General features: G+C 43.4%; 1 non-coding gene across 1 annotated transcript in view; it reads right to left on the bottom strand.

Annotated features, from left to right (window-relative positions):
- Positions 1 to 1,985: 1,985 nt before the first annotated feature.
- Positions 1,986 to 15,968, bottom strand: part of LOC123747567 (growth hormone secretagogue receptor type 1) — a 174,054-nt gene continuing 160,071 nt past the window's right edge. The window contains exons 4-6 of the transcript XR_011223072.1: positions 6,105 to 6,360; positions 3,676 to 3,806; positions 1,986 to 3,221 (exon numbers count right to left, since the gene is read on the bottom strand). This is a non-coding gene — a transcript (growth hormone secretagogue receptor type 1). The remainder of the gene's footprint in view (positions 3,222 to 3,675; positions 3,807 to 6,104; positions 6,361 to 15,968) is intronic.

The raw sequence follows: 15,968 nt of genomic DNA, 5'->3' as shown, positions 1-15,968 counted from the left end.
TCTAGACCACTCCTCCAGTTTGTCCAGATCGTCCTGTAGTCTCTGTCTGTTTTCATCTGTTTTGATTCTTCTCATAATTTTTACATCATCAGCAAACATTGAGAGGAATGAGTCTATACCCTCTGGAAGATCGTTTATAATATATATATTAGAAACAGATTGGGTCCAAGTACAGAGCCCTGTGGGACTCCGCTGGTGACATCTCGCCAATCTGATGTCTCTCCCCTCACAGTTACTCTCTGCTGTTTCCTGTTGCTTAGATACTCCCTTATCCACTGGAGCACCTTACCTTTTACTCCTGCCTGTTACTCCAACTTTTGTAACAGCCTTTTAGTCTTTTCCCTTCCAATCCCATCCTTGGATAGGTTATCCCTACTTCTAGCAGATACTCAAATGTCAATACACTGTGGTCACTCATTCCTATGGGGGGCTTCAAATTTGACTTCCCTTATTTCTGAATTATTCAAGGTGAATATTAGGTCGACTCAAGCTGGTCTTGATCTTACCCAGCCCTGCTTGGGACAGGAAGAATTCCTAGGGGTGAAGGGGCAGGGAATGCTCGGGGTGATAGCTCGTCCTCCTGTGGTGTAGTTAACAGGGGTTTGGAGGGAGGTGGGGGTGGGGGGATGGAGGACTTAGAGCTTGCCTCGGCCTGCTTGGGGCAGGAAGAAGACTAGGAGATGGGAAGGTAGGGGGTACTTGGGGTAAGGGGGGAGGGGGGATTGGGTGGTGTGTGTGTGTACTTACCTAGTTGTACTTTGGTCCTGCCTCTCAACTGTCAATCAACAGGTGTACAGGTTCCTGAGCCTACTGGGCTCTATCATATCTACACTTGAAGCTGTGTATGGAGTCAAGTCTCCACCACATCACTTCCTAGTGCATTCCATTTGTTTACTACTCTGAGGTGTGTGTGTGTGTGTGTGTGTGTGTGTGTGTGTGTGTGTGTGTGTGTGTGTAATTACCTAAGTGTAGTTCCAGGATGAGAGCTACGCTCGTGGTGTCCCGTCTTCCCAGCACTCTTTTGTCATATAACGCTTTGAAACTGTGTGTGTGTGTGTGTGTGTGTGTGTGTCTTGAGACACCTTGGGCCATTGCTCTTAAAGCACCCCATTTGGATGTTGTCTCCGGTGTCAGACATGGGCGACGAATGCCCCCCGGCAGCTGCCCAGGCCTCAGCACAACCACTAAACCCAGCTGCTCTTGTTAACCTGCGACGGAACACCCGTCCCTCCACAACACACACACATAAACCCTGAAACTTGGGGACGGAAGAGTTAGAGGGGAACATGATCACCACATACAAGATTCTCAGTGGAATTGATAGGGTTGATAAAGACAGATGATAAAGAGTACTGGGAAGACGGGACACCACGAGCGTAGCTCTCATCCTGTAACTACATTTAGGTAATTATACTCATTCATAAACTACACTACCATAAATATATATATATATATATATATATATATATATATATATATATATATATATATATATATATATATATATATATATATATATATATATATATTAAATGGACATGGAATTACGGCAAAACCATTTCTAAATGATGTATGAATTGCGATTGTATAATGAATGTATAAATGATATATATTTTCATGACTTGTGGTTGTATACTGACGAATTCATTCATTTTGAGATTTGTCAGTTTTTCTCACTATGTCTGTCTGTCGTCTGTCTCTTTCTGTCTGTCTCTTACTGACTGTCTCTCCCTTAATGCTAACAAACGTACAGACACAACACTAACCAATCAGTACTGACTTTAACAACACAGAAACTGTATCACAACTATGTATTGTCACGTAGGAATTAATAATACAACATTACATCACATAAGACAATATATATATATATATATATATATATATATATATATATATATATATATATATATATATATATATATATATATATATAAAACAGAGAAATGTGTTGTGGTACACAGTAGTGATAAGAGAATTAAACGTTACATTTTATACAATATATTTACATCTTTAAGGAATTCCAGAGTAAATGTGTACATATAAGTATACTGGGAATTGTTTTAAATATACATAAGAACCAGATATTTAGATACAAACATGCTCCACTTGATCTCTTTATTATCTACCCTAAAGAGCATAAACACTGCCATACATGCGAGTACTGGAGGATACAGTAACTTGAAATAAAATTTATTACACCTCATACGAGTAGAGCAACAATGACAGCTTCTGAGGGATCAGCATAAATGAAAAATACAAGAGGTAATGCCCAAACGTTTCATCCCCTCAGGGGAGGTGTTCACACTATGCTGACTTTTGTAGACGGCCGCTCGCAAAATTGTACACTTTTCATCGTCTCTGGAATGCCGTCTGTCTCTGGATCACTGTTTTCTGTGGCAAAGTCCGCCTGGAGTGTAGGGATGTTTTCCTTGTGTGTCTTTTCATCCCCGACGGAGTCATGTGAGAGACTGGCCAGCAGGTGACTGGATGGACGGTCGTCGCATCCTTCCTTCCCCTCGTTGTCAGCGCCCACAGGTCGAGACGGAGCGTTTATAAGGGCGCTGCCGTAATTTATGTCCCCTTCCGAGAGTAATTTCTCCATCTCCGTCGCAATTTTATTTTGCTGCTCCCTCCTGATGCTGTCTATCCTGGTGACACCGCCTGAACTCCTCTCCTCCTCGATCATATCCCCGGTAAAGACGGACGCTCGTTCACCCTCCAGCAGCCTCCTTCCTTCTCCAGAATGCCTCTTTTCCGCCTCGAAGGATTTCTTCCCTTCTAGGGGGCTCAAAATCCCGTTTTCTCCCACGCGGCTGTTCTGACGGCTGCACGCGACGCTGTTGCTGTTGCTGTTAGTGCTGGGAAAGCCGTAGGACCCCGCGAAGCTGCTCTGGCGGCCATAGCGAGCCATATTAGGCCGCGGCATCGGGAAATCGTCGAAGGAGGCGTGTCTGCCGCACCTAGCGAGGGTAAGTCTAACAGGATGAGCGTCCTTGAGAGACGCCAGGTCAGTAGGGATGGTGCGCGAGGAGCTCCGACCATTCGACATGGAGTTCCCGGTGGTGTTGAAGGTCGACTGCCGACTCAGGAAGCGTTGACGCCTCTGGTTACTGAGCAACTTGAGGAAAGCCTCGCGGAACTTGGTGGACGTCAGGTTATAGAGGATGGGGTTGACGGCTGAGTTCGCGAAGAGCATCACCCGGGCAGCGTACAGCATGCTGAGGGAGGCACAGAAAATGATGAGCGTGAGAATAACGTGGTGGGAGGGGATACAGCGGCATGGGTAGCAAAATGTTTAGGAAGTATAGTTGTATATTGCGTGTTTTCTGCATGGGGAAAGGGGACGAGCAAGGGGGAAACATGCAATATTGCACGATCAAAATTTTAAGAGCACACACACACACACACACACACACACACACACACACACACACACACACACACACACACACACACCCACCTCGCTGTAAACCCTCACTGCTGAATGATACTCACCCATGTGCACCAACATACTCATCTCGTACTCACCAATGACTCCCACACACCCGTACTCACCAGTACAACACCCCACATCACCATCCCCCACCCACCTATACTCTCAGCTACACCCACGCTTGCATACAAGCTAACACGCCCACACCCACACCCACCACCCACCACCCACAGCAGCACCTGTAGTAGCGGAGGGCGCCCACGGTCTCGATAATCTCTTTGGGCGTCCAAACGATCCAGAGAGTGAGGACGCGGAAGGGAAGGAGACTGACGAAGAAGAAGATGGTGACAGTAGCCAGCATCACCACCACCTGCAACACCAGATAAGGTGAAGATGATGGTGAAGCTCAACAGCAATAATGAGGGAATAAGGTTAATAAGTCAACAAAGTGTGGTGAAGGGGGGGGGGAAATATTTAATAAAGTCAAAGGAGTGATAAAGGGACACAAGGGGAAATGAAAGAGGTAATAAGAAGAGGGGAAAAAGTGATGAAGATGGAGAAACGGATAATAAAAATATTATTAATACAATATATTATTAGTATTAAATTGTAATTATTATTATTATTGAATATTATTATTATTGAAAAAAATCATTAAGATCAGGGCGGGGCGTCGAACCAGCATTCTGGGGATTACCAGACGCGCGTCTTAACCCACTAAACCACAACATGACAAATATTATTGCAATATAACAAGGCCAAGCCTCACCTAAGACTCGAACAGCAGCTCCTTGGGGTTAAACACTAATAGAAGTCACTTAACAGAAGTAAAAAACAATTTATTCCATTTTTGAGCGATCCAATCCCCTTTTTTGATAGCTTTTGGGACACTGTTAGTCTTTGTCTAGTAAATATTATCAGGAGTAAATTAGGACCTTTTTCACAATTGTGAGACGTGTATTTAGTCTTCATTTTCGAATGGACTGAAAAATTCGGTCATTTATCTTGGAAATTCAATTATTTACTCACTAAGCTGGAGTTATACGGGAGTAGGTAAATCCTCTCTATTCACTATAAATCCTCCTCCTTTATGTTGTAAATCTCTCGTTCTTAGGTCGTAAATCCCTTTCATTCTTAAGTTTCTCTTCTGGCCTATGTTGCCCCCCTTCCCCTAGTGTCGTGTGTGTGTGTGTGTGTGTGGGTGTGTGTGTGTGTGTGTATGAGTCGTGTGTGTGTGTGTGTGTGTGTCGTGTGTGTGTGTGTTGTTGTGTATGTGTGCTGTATATTTACTTATATCTACTCCCCTATATGTGCCTGCAGAACGAGTTATCTTGAGATGATTCGGGGCTTTTTAGTGTCCCCGCGGCCCGGTCCTCGACCAGGCCTCCACCCCCCAGGAAGCAGCCCGTGACAGCTGACTAACACCCAGGTACCTATTTTACTGCTAGGTAACAGGATAGTAGTAACAGGCCTTGGGCTCCTCGCCTTTAGAACACTCTGATGAAAGACTTTCTTGCCTTCGTTTCCAGCCTCGTAACTACTCTCCACTAGAGTCCTCTCGCCCTAACGATCATGCTGAATGACTTGTTTTGTTATCTGACAACGCTTCGGTGAATCTAATATACTGTGCAGACGAGGAGTCACAATAACGTGGCTGGAATATGTTGACCAAACTACACACACTAGAAAGGGAAGGGACGACGATCTATCAACCTATCACCACCTATCATACCTATCAACGGTATAGGTTAAGTAATAATTGTAATTACGAAGCAATAAGATGCTTATCTTAACATACTAAGAAGGTTAGGTAAGGTCGGTGTTTTCTATGAATCTTTTCAAGGTAAATTAAAATATTCACAATCAATTAGTATGCCACATATGCACTTATTAAATAAGCCAATATTGACAGTAAGCAAGTGCGAGAACGGGTTGCAGGCTTGTGGGGGACGACGCTTGTGTCGTTCTGCTTGCTGCTGACTCCTATTAACTACCTGGTTTAGGTCAATCAATTTCCCCACTACTCGTTAAATTTCTAATTATTTTAAACATTCCAATTTTTTTCCACCAAGTCAAGTCTCATAAGAAATCGTTCAGTTCTCCCAAAGAGTCGTTAATTTCTCCCAACTTCGTTTCTTCAAGAGGATCGCTCAATTCACCTAAAAAAAAAGACTTCAGTCCTGCAAAGGACTGTTCAATTCCCCTTCTGACCGGTTCCAGTGCCTCAAATGGCTGCCGATTTAGTATAATACATACTACTATGTCGACAGCCATTTGAAGAACTGGGACCGGTCAGGCTGTCGACAGCTATTTGAAGAACTGGTACCGGGCAGGCTGTCGACAGCCATTTGAAACACTGGTACCGGGCAGGCTGTCGACAGCCATTTGAAACACTGGTACCGGGCAGGCTGTCGACAGCCATTTGAAGAACTGGTACCGGGCAGGCTGTCGACAGCCATTTGAAACACTGGGACCGGTCAGGCTGTCGACAGCCATTTGAAGAACTGGTACCGGGCAGGCTGTCGACAGCCATTTGAAACACTGGGACCGGTCAGGCTGTCGACAGCCATTTGAAGAACTGGTCCCGGGCAGACTGTCGACAGCCCGAGCTCCCTACACCCGCCCAGCCCTCATTAGAACATGCCTCGAGTACCCAAGCCTTCCTGACCTGTCTCCGAGCCTTCATGTTGGGCAGGTCGACTTTACGGTGCTGGAGGGCGGCCGAGGCAGAGTCCCGCATGAGACTCCTGCCGATCACCAGGTACAGGAGGATGAGGAGCAGGAGAGGCACGAAGAAGAAGATAGCCGTCACCAGGTTGATGTAGAGGCAGGCCCAGAAGGACGTGAGCTCCGTGAAGCAACCAGTCACCATGGTGCCATCAGCGTAGGGCACCAACTCATGCTTGCTCATCACCATCATGGGGCTGTAACGAATGGTGTATATGGTTAACATGGGGGCAGTAAGGAATGGTGAGGATGGGCATCATTTGAATGGGACTACAATGAATGGTGAAGAAACTAGCCATCTTGAATGGGACTACAATGAATGGTGAAGAAACTGGCCACCTTGAATGGGACTACAATGAATGGTGAAGAAACTGGCCATCTTGAATGGGACTACAATGAATGGTGAAGAAACTGGCGATCTTGAATGGGACTAGAATGAATGGTGAAGAAACTGGCCATCTTGAATGGGACTACAATGAATGGTGAAGAAACTGGCCATCTTGAATGGGAATACAATGAATGGTGAAGAAACTGGCCATCTTGAATGGGACTACAATGAATGGTGAAGAAGCTGGCCATCTTGAATGGGAATACAATGAATGGTGAAGAAGCTGGCCATCTTGAATGGGACTGGAATGAATGGTGAAGAAACTGGCCATCTTGAATGGGAATACAATGAATGGTGAAGAAGCTGGCCATCTTGAATGGGAATACAATGAATGGTGAAGAAGCTGGCCATCTTGAATGGGACTGGAAAGAATGGTGAACAATGATGATAATCACCATGCAACCGTAGGAAATGGTGCATAATATGGTTATAGATCGTGATCATGTCCACTGTACTTGTAATGAGCCGTCAAGACCAAGGAGAGTCGGGCCTGTCCCGGAACAGCATTCGACAGGGCCTGACGTATAGCAAATTTTAACCATGAAGCCTTAAATCTCTTTATGCCTGACTCAGCCCAAAGGTGCACTTGGCACTAAGTACAAAGGCGCACTTGGCACTAAGTACAAAGGCGCACTTGGCACTAAGTACAATAATCAGCACTATTTGACTGTCAGAGCGCCCGCGCGTGCGTGTATTTACTGTCTGTGTCTGCAGAATCGAGCTATTTAGCTCTTGGACCCCGCCTTGCTAGTCAATCCATTTTTCCTCTTATGTCTACTTCATATATTTCTCTCTAACACATACATGCAAACATACACACGCACATCGCCAGGAAGCAGCCCGTAGCAGCTGTCTACCTCCCAGGTACCTATTTACTGCTGGGTGAACAGTGGCATCAGGGTGAAAGAAACTCTACCCATTTGTTTCCGCCTTCGCCGGGAATTGAACCTGGGCCATTCGAACTACGACCCTCCCCCGAGCGCTGTCCATTCAACCGCGAGGCTTCTCCTACTAAAGGCTCCCCAGCTCTGTGTGTGTGTGTGTGTGTGTGGTGTGTGTGTATGTGTGTGTGTGTGTGTGTGTGTGTGTGTGTGTGTGTGGGTGTGTGTGTGTGTGTGTGTGTGTGTGTGTGTGTGTGTGTGTGTGTGTGTGTGTGTGTGTGTGTGTGTGTGTGTGGTGTGCGTGTCGGTGTGTGTGTGTGTGTGTGTGTGTGTGTGGGTGTGGGTGTGTGTGTGTGTGTGTATGTGTATGTGTATGTGTATGCGTGTGTGTGTGTGTGTGTGTGTGTGTGTGTGTGTGTGTGTGTGTGTGTGTGTGTGTGTGTGTGTGGTGTGTGTGTCGGTGTGTGTGTGTCGGTGTGTGTGTGTCGGTGTGTGTGTGTGTGTGTGTGTGGGTGTGTGTGTGTGTGTGTGTTAGCGTGTGTCAGTTATGGCCTGCTGTCATATATATAAATCTGTAAGCTTGGGCTCGGTCATCCCTTCACTCTTTGTTGCTATTGTGAGCGCCAGTGGGAGCCCGCGGCCAGCCCTCGTACCGCACACAATCTGAAATACAGGTATGTTGAAAAACCCATTGTGTGTGTGTGTGTGTTTGTCGTTGGATAAAATGGCAGCTTTCTTCAAGTTCCTAAAAAGTTCCTTGTGTTACTCCTCCATTTTTTGGCGACGTCTTTTTCATTTTCATTCTAAGTGCTGGAACATGTTTTTCAGTTGCTTTTGGGGGGAAAAGAAAATTAGATACATGGCAGCAGCTGTAAAATAATTAAGAAATTCTTTAAGATTCTCTTTTATTATTTATTCTGATAAATAATGCCATCATTGCGATACTGCCATCAAACTTGACGGAAAATATTTTGGGGAGACATATTGGCGTTTAGAGAGGAATTTTGCGATGCTACAGATCCCTTCCTCGCACAGATGTGAGGAGAGAGGCACTTCGATAAAGTAAAAGATAACAAAGGAATGATAGAGAAATATGCAGGCTAAACTGAGGCAACCAAATGTAACATGAGTTATTTTTGTCAAGGTGAAATGCAAAATAATATAGTTGTTGACCAGACCACACACTAGAAAGTGAAGGGACGACTACGTTTCGGTCCATCCTGGACCATTCTCGGTCCAGTCACCTGTACCAATCGACTTGAGAATGGTCCAGGACGGACCGAGATATCATCGTCCCTTCACATTCTAGTGTGTGGTCTGGTCAACATACTTCAGCCACGTTATTGTGACTCATCGCCTGTATAATATAGTTTATATGATTTTTTTACTGTGATATAGCAGTTGTATACTACGATATATTATAGCAATTGTATACTGCGACATCATAATATATTGCCAATGATATATTTATGTAATTATCGCCAGAAGATTCAGCTGTAAACACAATTCTTTTTTTTAATAGATTGGTATTGACGCACCATTAGTCCTTATCAACATATGTATTGGATGTTATATTTTTTCATTTGATGTATAAGATAAATAGTTATTTAAATATACGAGGTATCGAAATAAATATCCTGTTTTTCTGTTGATTTTTTCGTGAATATTTATATTTCATTAATGTTTATTAAATCAGGGGTCTGGTTAGGAAGGGCTTCTGGCGGCGTTTGCCATAATATTGTTGACAGGTATTTAGTGTAAAGTGCTGGAACAGGTAATCAGGTTGAGAATAATTGAACACCTGAAGTGGCTAAGCTTTGTAACACACACACACACACACACACACACACACACACACACACACACACACACACACACAGGCTCAGGAACCTGTACACCTGTTGATTGACAGTTGAGAGGCGGGACCAAAGAGCCAGAGCTCAACCCCCGCAAGCACAACTAGGTGAGTACAACTAGGTGAGTACACACACACACACACACACACACACACACACACACACACACACACACACACACACACACACACACACACACACACACACACATAGTTAAAAGAACTTTTTTAGTGTCAGAGTGGTTGACAAATGGAAAGCATTAGGCAGTGATGTGGTGGAGGCTGACTCCATATACAGTTTCAATTGTAGATATGATAGAGCCCAATAGACTCAGGAACCTGTACACCTGTTGATTGACGGTTGAGAGGCGGGACCAAAGAGCCAGAACTGAACCTCCGCAAGCACAATTAGAGGAGTACACACCTTCCATCATAGTTCGACTCAAGATATCTTCATAGTGTTTACAACGAGGCCACTTAGGTAACCAAAGCGTGCGCCACGTCCTTAATGATTCACTATATAGACATAAACTAATTCAGATAACACACTCAAGCTGCTAATGATCTCCAAGATGATGAATCAGCATGAGTATAGCCAGCCATTGAGGGACTCATCCTGCATTTGCAAGTGCTTTGCTCCTTTGTCTACCCCATGGTGATTGTGGTTGCCCACTAGTGTTTGTACCTAATTGTGCTTGCGGGGGGTTGAGCTCAGGCTCTTTGGTCCCGCCTCTCAACCGTCAATCAACTGATGTATATATTCCTGAGCCTACTGGGCTCTGTCATATCTACATTTAAAACAGTGTATGGAGTCAGCCTCCACCACATCACTGCCTAATGTATGCATTTGTGGCTGCCCATTTGTGCCTGCGGCTTCCCCCTTGTAGTGCTGATAATTGTCAAAAAGTATTTGTAGATGAGAAGTGTGTCGATTGACTTCCAAAATTTGCCATTCGATTTGCAAACTGTTCGATGAAAAACTGCGAATTGTAAATCAAATAGAGATCATGGAAACGAGAAGTTTAAATCTGGCACAAAGAAAAGGGATTTTGTTAGCAAAACTGAGGAAGTGATATTGTAAATGGTAGGCTATATAACCAGATGACCTGATCAGTTCTGGATCAGAGAGGCCCTGGTGCTGGCCCCCAGAGAGAGAGAGAGAGAGAGAGAGAGAGAGAAAAGTATCACACACACACACACACACACACACACACACACACACACACACACACACACACACACACACACACACACACACACACAAAATCAAGAGTGGTTGACAAGTGGAATGCATTAGAAAGTGATGTGGTGGAGGCTGACTCCATACACAGTTTCAAATGTAGATATGATAGAGCCCAGTAGGCTCAGGAATCTGTACACCAGTTGATTGACAGTTGAGAGGCGGAACCAAAGAGGCAAAGCTCAACACCCGCAAGCACAATTAGGTGAGTACACACACACACACTTGCTACGGGCTGCTTCCTGGGGATGTGTGTGTGAAAAAAATTAGCTAGTAACAGTTGATTGATTGACCGTTGAGAGGCGGGCCGAAAGAGCAGAGCTCAACCCCCACAAGCACAACTAGGTGAGTACACAACATAAAGCTGAAACTAATAGCCTGGAACAGAAATGAAAGTTAGAAACTCGTAAAAGAAAATAGGAATAGGAACTGAGACCCTCTGTACGTATTTTCAGGAATGGGAATGAAGTGCAAACAGCACCATCGCCTGTGACACGAATTGCCTGATACGGCTGACTAATTGCTCTACTGCCTTTGGTAACAAGCCAGCGATCGTATCAGTTATTGGTTGCCATAATGCAATCATGGGGAAGCGCTCTACAACCTGGTACAGTGCAAAGCCACGTAGTTCACGGTACACGATATAGTTGTACATAGTTGTACATTGAACTACAATTGTGTAGTTCAATGTAAATCCAGTGCAAAGCCACGTACTTCAGTGCTAAGCCACGTACTTCAGTGCTAAGCCACGTACTTTAGTGCTAAGCCACGTACTTCAGTGCTAAGTCACGTACTTCAGTGCTAAGTCACGTACTTTAGTGCTAAGCCACGTACTTCAGTGCTAAGCCACGTACTTCAGTGCTAAGTCACGTACTTCAGTGCTAAGTCACGTACTTTAGTGCTAAGCCACGTACTTCAGTGCTAAGTCACGTACTTCAGTGCTAAGCCACGTACTTCAGTGGCAAGGAGTGCACTTGAGCGCAAAGAAAACCTCCCAGTGATATACTGTATAAAGTTCTGAGCGGCAGTTGCTGGAATATGCCACATTTCTCTGAAGCAAGGCTCGTCAACCATCCCTTGTGAGTATATCAGTATCAATAGGGGGATATACTCGCTACCGAGCACCGAAAGAGGAGTAGGAGGGGGATATACATATATACGAGTATGTTTGGGGGAGATATAGGACCTCTTTCTCTGATGGTGTATCCATGTTTGTAGCACAGTGTTATGAATAAAATATTATTATTCACAAAATCACATTACATTGCATGTGGTATAAAAAAAATTTATATCATATTCTGTCTAAAATAAATTTGAAGAATTTTAACCTCTGAATTTAGATTAAAAAACGTAATAAACTCTTCTAATCCCTCTGCGAAAACGTGAATACACACACATGAGAAAGAACGCACTCGAAAGAACGCACTCGAAAGAACGCACTCGAAAGAACGCAAACAAAAGCAAGAGAACGCACACATGCGCACGAGAACGCACAAACACACATGAGAGCGAGACCAATTCCCCCCTCTCCTGATTCCCCGTGTGGATGTAAATATGTAAATATTTCACGTATATTCCAGATTTGGGAACCGAATATGACGGTGTGGCAATCTTCCTGAACGTGAGGGGAAAATACATTTCAGGAAGCTAATTGGGGAAAATATTAGATGCATTGGACAAACTGTATTTTTTTCCCTCACTTTTTTTTATTTCCGGTGTTCGTAAGTGTGTGTAAGTTTTTATATTTGTAGAATTACTGTGAAAACTTTTACTTAACAAGTGAAAGCGTTGACAGTAATCCTACACACACACACACACACACACACAATCAAGCGTGGTTGACAAGTGGAATGCATTAGGCAGTGATGTGGTGGAGGCTGACTCCATACACAGTTTCAAGTGTAGATATGATAGAGCCCAATAGACTCAGGAACCTGTACACCTGTTGATTTGACGGTTGAGAGGCGGGACCAAAGAGCCAGAGCTCAACCCCCGCAAGCACAACTAGGTGAGTACACACATGAATAACTAAAAACAGTATCAGAGAGTAAGTATGCATTGCAGACTAAATTTAAGTATGGCATGCAATTATAATGTAAACAATTTCAAAAAAGCTTCTTTATAACATTCGCCAGACCACACAAGGAATATGCAGCGGTGGTGTGGCGATCTGATTGAAAGAAACATAAGTTAAATTAGAGTGTCGAGATACGCTTCCGAAAGAGGTATACGACCTGAATAGATAAGTTAAAATGAATGTTTTGACTGTTTCCAAACTTTCAAGGAAATGGAAAGACAATAACTAATTTTAAGTGCACGAATCTACATGAAAAGGAAGGAAAAGGAGGGTAAGTGGGTGATATGAGGCTGTGAGGGAGGGGTAGGAAAGGAGGTGGGTAGAGATTTGGAAATAACAGGAAAGTAGAGAGATAGGAAGTGAGGGAGAGAGAGTGAGAGAGTTGAAGTAATAAAGAGGGAGAGAAAGAGAGACAGAAACAAACGGTAAGGAAAAAATAAACCAAAAACATCCTTATTTTCAATTCGCGCCAAAACTAGACCCGTCAATCGCAACTTGCTACATATCTCCCGCACATTCATTCCCCCCATAAGGCCTGCTCCGGATTCCTCTTGGGACAGTTCGCGACAATGAATCCGTCTGCTACATTTGTGAAGGGAATATTCCACAGGCATATTCAAACTTGGCTAATTCCGGTTGGTGATTTGGTCTGTCAAGTCCAGTGGTGGTGTGTATTCTCTCTCTCTCTCTCTCTCTCTCTCTCCTCTCTCTCTCTCTCTCTCTCTCTCTCTCTCTCTCTCTCTCTCTCTCTCTCTCTCTCTCTCTCTCTCTCTCTCTCTCTCTCTCTCTACACCCTATTTCCCCCTTTCTTGCCTCCCCTTATCTTCCCCCTTCGCTCTCACTGATTCCTGTGATTCTAGAGTAATTATGCTGCTTCCTTGTGTCGTAATCTGTCGTTGTGCTTAACTCGTGTAATTGTCCGTTATGGTAAATGACCAAGAATGTCTGCCTCTGTGTGTGTGTGTGTGTGTGTGTGTGTGTGTGTGTGTGTGTGTGTGTGCTGGCGCCGGCAGACAGAGACTTCCTCGTGTCTGTAATTCGCCAGATGTTTGCTCCAGGTTTTCACCCTGTCGCCTACACTCGTTCCTGAGAAGTCCTTTAGGATGCTTCAGTTGTAAATAACGTTTGTTTTCCTGTGACATCAACCGAGACTTCGAAGTCAGACCACGGGTGAAGGGGGAGGGGACTGACAGGAAAAAGCGCCAAGCCATTAGACTATATAGCACTGGGAAAGGGTCAGGATAAGGATTTGGGATGGGACGGTGGGAAAGGAATGGTGCCCAAACACTTGGACGGTCGGGAATTGAACGCCGACCGGCATGAAGCGAGACCGTCGCTCTACCGTCCAGGATAAGTGGTCTTCCAACACTATACACACGTAATACAGTCTTCCAGTATTACAATCTTACAATAGTATTTTAATGTGTGCAACACCGATACTTTACATAAATCACAAAGTATATAGAAAACAACAGATGCAAATGGAAAAAATATAAATTTTGAAATGTGGTTGCGGATAATATATTGAAGATGATTAAAGTGGCCATTAGAACTTGACCCGCCTCCAAAACAAGCGATAAGACATTCCTACAAGACTCTAGGTAGGATACACATCGTTGCCTGCCGTCTTTAATGGAGGACGTATCAGCCAGGGTATGTGAGGTATGTCGCTTACCTCTCACTGTCCAGCATATTCTGCTAGTGTCAGAGGTATGTCCGGGAGAGGGAGGGGGGCGTCATACGCTTGGGGGAGAGTATTTAACAGGTTTCACGAAGTTTTAATTCTAAATCATCGATATATTCTGTAAGTCTAATATACTGGAACGAAACGCTTTTGTTCCTAACCAACTACAGTATTTTTACTGATTTTGATTTGCTATTTTTATCAAATATTTTGACTCGTAATTTCATTAAAGAAAACGAATAAGTTTCATTCCTCTGCAATGTAGTCAACAAAATAATTGCTTCATTGTTTTCTTATTTTTCTGTTATGTAGGCTTCGTTGTGCAAACATTTTTGGCATCAGGCAACATTTTACTTAATGTTCCACTTATATAAGTTTGACATACACACAGCATCATCTGCTTCGTAGTGAACTCTTCCAGTTATACATACTGCTAGGCTTTCCCTAAGATATAATTATGCTCCATAACCACAGTCAGACGATCTTAATAATTCAATTCTCCTAATTTTTTTGTTCCAAACTTCATCCAAGATTTTACCAGACATTTTAAAAACGTCGCCCACGACGTGTTCTTCAATTATAACATTCCAATATATGAATGAATGCGCTTAACGTATTGTTAGCAAGCTTGTGATGGCATCTCTGTTGCTGCCACAAGATTTAGGCTACGTTGACACTGGAATCTGTACTCTTGACTGGAGAATCTGGAGTGCCTCCATCATTTGTTTTCTGTCCTCTGTGTTGCAATTCACTATAAATCACTGTTTATATTATGGCAACTTATGTGAATAAATATTGATAAACATTGAATTACTACAAATCGATATATTGAATCATGGAATTACTATGAATCTCTAGTTTTAGTGAATAACAAGTTATTAATTATACTCGGAATTGAAACACTAAATCCGAACCCCGGCTGTATTTTGTAACGCTTGGAAGTGAAGAAAAATACTTGCCTAGTCTCTTCTAAATATGTACACGATATTGAAATTGAAATTGAAATAAGTTTATTGAGGTAAAATACACACAAAGGGATGAGGTAGCTCAAGCTATTCTCACCCCGTTCAGTACAACGTGTTAGTAGATACATAGACACACATCACAAACAATAAACCTGTTACCAAACATTCTGAGAGATAAACATGTACATTTCCTCCTTACACGATATTGATGTGGGTTGCATACCTTGGTTAGCCCATTCAATGTCTGTTTCACCTCTCAATCACAGGAGCAGGATTTTGCTCCTTGGAAGCAAAGCCGTTTCTCAGCCGTCTTGAAGTCCTTATTGTCTGTCATGTTTTGATTGTGCACTATTAAGCGTTAGTTTTAATTGTGTGTAATACTGCAACTCGTCCTCCTAATAGAACGTCGCATTTTGACGTATACTCTACCTGAGACCAGAAATCGTCGTACTAGGAAATGGTAGCAGCTTGTGAAATTGGCATATTGTCCCGTTTTCTGTTTTGGGTCCTCTGGTAGGTTAGGCTAATGGCACTTTAGTACGACAGTTTCTTGAAGTTGAGGAACCTAAGGAGGACAGGCTGAAAAATTAGCGTCGAATTTTTATTTTTCAATGATGAAAGATTTTTTAGTAAAAATTGCTTGATGATGTCATTTCGAAGCTTTTTATTGAGACATTTCTCATTCTTTTTTTAAGACAATAAATTCACTAACTTT

This window comes from Procambarus clarkii, chromosome 56, assembly GCF_040958095.1.
Source record: "Procambarus clarkii isolate CNS0578487 chromosome 56, FALCON_Pclarkii_2.0, whole genome shotgun sequence".
Lineage (NCBI taxonomy): Eukaryota > Metazoa > Arthropoda > Malacostraca > Decapoda > Cambaridae > Procambarus > Procambarus clarkii.
Note: the sequence above shows the minus strand (reverse complement) of the source record. Positions and strands in the feature narration are given on the sequence as shown.